Below are 5,308 nucleotides of genomic sequence, written 5' to 3'. Positions count from 1 at the left end.
ACACACACCCCTGGAAGGAACACAGGACATGGGCATAAATTACCTGGAAGTGATGACGCTTTAGGGAATGAAGGTGAGGCCTAACATTGTTAAGCACCTACTGTGTGCTGCATGCTTTCATTAGCTAAAGTCCTCAATGACTCAGTAGAGTCCTAACGGTTTACTATTAGAAAGATCACATCATTTCTTCCTCACAACAGGGCTGTGAGGTGGACAGAACGAGCTTCATATTTACAATTGGTGGAAGAGAGGCTCAGAGAGGTTAAGTGACTTGCTAAAGGTCACACAGCTGATATGTCACAGACCCAGCCTGGGTTCCTGTCCTCATATCAAACCTGTGTATTTTCCATCACACCCACCAATGCCTAAGCTTGCAAACCCCACCTTAAGGCTGGGATAAAAGCCCAAAGGGGTGTTTGAAAATGGGGCATTTGCAACCAGGATGTCCCTGGCCCAAGTGCTCCTTGATATGAATTAGCTGCGTGGCCTTCCCCAGGCTGGACCTCGGCTTCTTCTCATGTACAAAAAGAAGGGTCCAGACTTGACACCAGCTTAGGCTCCTCCTGTTCTGGAATTCTTCATGCCGCCAGCTCGCTGGGGGTCCCCGAGCTCATGCCCCCGGGTCCCTCGGCGTGTTGCAACCTAACTGAATACCGTGGGCAGGCCTCCAAAGGGAAACCCGGCCCGGGGCGGAAGGCAGGGGCTCCCGCTGCCCTCCCAGCTGTGCCCCCACCCATGCCCTAGACGGGAGCACCCCCACTGCCGGCTTTTCCCTCGGGGTGGAGGGATGGGCCGGGCGTGACTGCCCTGGGACCTGGACTTGAACCAGCTGCCGCTGGGGCTCAGCACTTGGTCCAGGGAGGGTTGAGCTGGGCCCCCGCCCTCCTGCCCCTGACCCCCAGCCCCCGCTCCTGTCCCCGTGTGCAGGGCCAGCTCGCCCCAGGCTTAGAAGCAGCAGTGTATCTCTCAACAGATCGGTTCCTCCTAACACCCCCATGATGGGTAAGTGTTTTTGGTGCCCTGGTCTGCATTAGCTTAAGGAGACAGGTTGATATGTCTGGAAAATTAAATGCTCCCTCTGACCGGGTGTCACTCAAGAGACCTCTCTGTAAGGTGACACACCTTAAACCAAAACGCCCTGACGACTCACATCTAAGCACGGCCGGGGTAACCTGGATGCCTCCTGTTCTGAGAGCCTGCCATCAAACAGGAGAAAACTGCCCATGTGCAGGCTATTTGTGGGAGAATCACAAGGAGACGTTAAAAAATCATAATAATGGCCTCTACTAAGGTACGAGTCTGTGACATCCAAAAAGGAGTAAATCAGTTGGAGGAAGCTGCACAGAGAAAAAGAGATTTGATCTGGACTTTCAATAACAGCTAGGATTTGGTAGATGGGTAAAGGAGGGGTGGTGGGCACGCCCAGAGAAGCAACGGCCTGGGCAAAAAGGGGAGACGGTCCCGAATTGGGCATGTGACAGAGAGAAGGAGGAACCAGGTCAGAGGAGAAAGCAGACAACCCGGTCAGGAGTAAGGGGAAATGGATTTCAGTAGATGGAGTAGGAACAGATTATCAAAGGCTTTGAAAGGCAGGCGGGCAAGGGGGCTTGTATTTGCGGTAGGAGGTAGTAGGGAGCCTTAGAAGGTGCTTGAGCAGGGGAATAATACAGTATATCAACATTTCAGAACCGTGAGGCCGCCACAAGGCAATCCTGAGAAAACATCTCATTTCGCAGATGAGGAAACTGAGCCGGCCCGGCCTCGACGTACCCGCATCCGTCCTTGTGGCTGGCAGAGTTGAACTCTGACCCAGGCTCTCCCAGAGACCGCACAGGGAGGAGGCTGGCACCCGGGAAACCAGCTGGGAGCCTGTGGCAAAGACTGAGATGCAAGGAGAAGCCAGGCGAGCAAACCCGCGGGGGCTGAGCGAGCAAGGGGCGCGCGGGCACCCACCTCGGGGAGCCAAGGCCCCGGCCCCCACCGCGGATCGCGGCCAGATGGATTCCAAGGGCTCCGACACGGCCCTCTCCAGCCCCGCCATTTAAGAATTACTAGGGGTCTCCGGGCTGGGCGACCGAGGAACAAGAAATACGGCCGCGCCCGAGCAGAAACCTAATGAGAAACCGAACACGGCAAGACAGAAGCTTAACAAGAAATACTGGCCCAGGCGCCCGCGAGGAGCGCGCCCGGCCCGCCTGCTGCCAGCTCGGCGCGGGTATCGATCGCCACGGAGGCTGCGGGCCGCGGGAAGTTCATAAACGGAAGATGCACGGCCAGAGGGGCCGGGGCTGATGGAAGAAGGAGGACGGCAGCTTAAATCAAGGGGCAAGTGCTGCCAGCGAGGGCACGAGCAGGATTTGTGTTTATGGTGGACAAGGACCCTCGGACGAGGTGGCGGGCGGGGCGGCCAGGGGTGTGGGGTGGGGAGGGACACCCCGAATGGGTCATGCACACTCTGGGGGGACAGAGGTGAACAGGACCCAGGGGCAAGGGCACGGCATGGCAAACTCCCGCCCCGTGCCTTTCCATGTGGCCCCCGCTGCTTTTCCTCATCTGGACCCACAGAGCTTTCCCCCTCGGCTTCCCTCCCCCACTTCTGCACCTCCCTGAGCCCCCATTCGGCCTTCCAGGACCTCCCCCCCACCCCCACCCCACCCCCGGGAAGGAAACTTCAGTCTGCATTTGGAGGCCGTGGTGGCTGCACCAAAGGCAGAAGCGGCTGGGAGGGGAGTGGCGGAGCTCAGGGGCCAGCAGGGGAAATTGCAGATTCCCTTCTAGCTGGCAACTCCTCTCTGAGCACAGCTGCACAGCTGCAGGTCCCCTGGATCCGGGGGTCTCCAACCAACTATATTTGTTTTTAGGAGGTACAGGGGATCGAACCTGGAGGATCAAATCCGGGACCTCATCCACAGGAGGCAGGCGCTCAACCGCTTTGTGCTACATCTGCTCCCACAACCAATGTATTAAAGGCTTTAGTTCGTTTTCGCCACAGCCCCCTGAGCAGGCCTCACGTGCAGAAACAGGGAAGTCGGGTTGTTCCTGCCCTGAAATGGCCTGATAAAGGCGGGCCCCCAACAGTGTTTGCGGCAGACTCCGTTTTGTTTGCTCCCGTGGCTGCCTGAGAACGCCTTTAGCTCCTAGCAGCAGAACGAGTGGTTGAAAGTGCAGGTTTAGGAAAGAGGCGGGCTCGGGCTCGAATCCCGGCTCTGTCACTTTCTAAGTGACACTTTGGGCAGGTGGTTCGTTCTTTTTTATTTTATTTTGTTCCTTGTTTTCTTTCTTTCTTTATTTATTTTTATTATGATTTTGCGAGTGGGGCAGGTAGTTCTCTGTAAAATGGGGTTCGTGCATTGTTGGGAGGGTTTGATGAGAAGACTCCGGTTCAGTGTTTAGCAGAGCACCTGGCACAAAAAGGAGCCCCGCTAAACACCACCAGCGGCAGCTGATTATCAATACGACCACGTTTACTCCATTTGCTGAAAAGCAAAGTCAAGGCTAAAATTTTTCCATTAAGATTTTTCTACCTTGAATTATGTTTTTTAATTTAATTAATGAAAAGGTAACATATTTACATCATTTAAAATCTGGAAGGTATTAAAACATAAACTGTGGAAAGCATCTCTCCTTTTAGCCCAGATCCTAGGTACCCTCCTCACAAATAACCAAGGGTTTCGGTATTTCCGTATATTTTGCCAGGTCTGTTTTCAGACAGTATCCTAAAATATGGGGGACCTGGTTTTGTTTGTCTATGGCTGAATCCGGGACGTGAGGCTGTTCGATTTTGCATAAATCGTACACACGGTTAATTTTTTTAACTAGGTTGGAATAATTTTAGATTTAACAAAAAACTGCAAAGCCAATGCAGAGTTTCTGTGTACCCTCCACCCGAACTTCCCCAAGGCCTCCCACCCAAGGAGCAGACCTTGCTGCCGTGCTGTGAACTACACGACGGATGCCGACGGTCGAAGAATCCAGAAGAAACTGCTGATAGCGGCTGCCCCGATCCGAAGTAGTCCCGGAGACACACAGTCAGGGACTGTCCACACTTGAAAAGCACTTGACCGCTTGCCATGTGCATAAAACATTTTTTAAATGTTCTGAAGGGCGGTCATTGTAACAAGGGTTTTTAAGCAAATTATTTAGACATATTTTAAGGGTTTCTCCCTTGGTCATGGTTTACATAAATTTCAGTCCATCCCTACTAAGGAATACTCTTCAGATGTCAAAACACTTGGAAAAATGAATGTGCCTTTATTTCCACTGACCTGAAGAGGCGCCCACAATGTGTTACTAAGCAAAGAAAAGTTTCAGAACCAAAATCATGGTGTAATCCAGTTTCCAGTGGGGGAGGTGGGAATCCGTGTGCCTACACGTGCATGTTTTTTAATTTTTCTTGAATTGTATCATTCATCCATGAACATGCACGAACAATACGTGTATAGTAAAAGCTGTGGGCTTACAAAGCAAACAGGCGCAACGTCATGCCGTGACCCCCAGCATCAACCCGCCACCACCTTGCAGGTTATGAGACATTTGTTACAAATCAGGGAAGAATATCGTCAAAATCTTCCTACTAACTATAGTCCATATCTTACATTTAGTATATTTCCCCCCAACTTACCCTTTTATTATTTTTTATATGTATTTATTACAAAAGTTGTGAACTTACCCAAAAAATCACAGACATGCAGATTTCCCATACACTACCCCTCCGCCAACACACCACACCGAGGAGAACATTTGTTACAGATTACGAGATAATATCATCAGACTATTACCACCAGCCACGGTCCATAGCATGCATTTGGCACAGTTTTTCCATACTCCCCCATTTATCAGCACAGTACATCTTTGGCACAGATGCATGAATACAAAAATATGGAACACTTGGCGAATGTGCCTGTCACCCTTCATGGGGGCCATGCTGATCTTCTCTGTATTGTTCCAATTTTAGAATATGTGCTGCCGAAGTGAGCACGAAACCTGCCTTTTTGTGGGGACTGAAATCCTGACTTTCTCGCTTATTAGCTGTATGACCTTGGACAAGTTACTTAAAATCTCTGTACCTCAGTTCCCTCTTTAGAAAAATGGGTGCAACTATTTCCCCAGCCTCAAATTAACTCATTAAATTCTTCTCACACTTGGAGCACGGTGCCTGCTGTAGGAAGTATTTTGTGTTCATAGTTCCTGCCACCACATACGTGTGTGGTGTGCATTGTGGAGCCAGGGACTGGCAGTGGGCGCCTCAAACTCCACCCTGGTGACCCTAGAACATGGGATTTGAATGGGGACGAGAGGAACCATCACT

The 5,308-nt window shown here is 51.5% G+C and overlaps 1 non-coding gene across 1 annotated transcript; it reads right to left on the bottom strand.

The window, feature by feature from the left end:
• Positions 1–4,872: 4,872 nt before the first annotated feature.
• On the bottom strand, positions 4,873–4,978 carry LOC111765183 (U6 spliceosomal RNA). The gene has a single exon (XR_002797588.1). It is a non-coding gene; the product is annotated as a U6 spliceosomal RNA (small nuclear RNA).
• Between the last annotated feature and the right edge of the window lie 330 nt (positions 4,979–5,308).

The sequence above is a fragment of the Dasypus novemcinctus genome, chromosome 19 (assembly GCF_030445035.2).
Source record: "Dasypus novemcinctus isolate mDasNov1 chromosome 19, mDasNov1.1.hap2, whole genome shotgun sequence".
NCBI classification, from domain to species: domain Eukaryota; kingdom Metazoa; phylum Chordata; class Mammalia; order Cingulata; family Dasypodidae; genus Dasypus; species Dasypus novemcinctus.
This window is presented reverse-complemented; position numbering and strand designations above follow the sequence as displayed.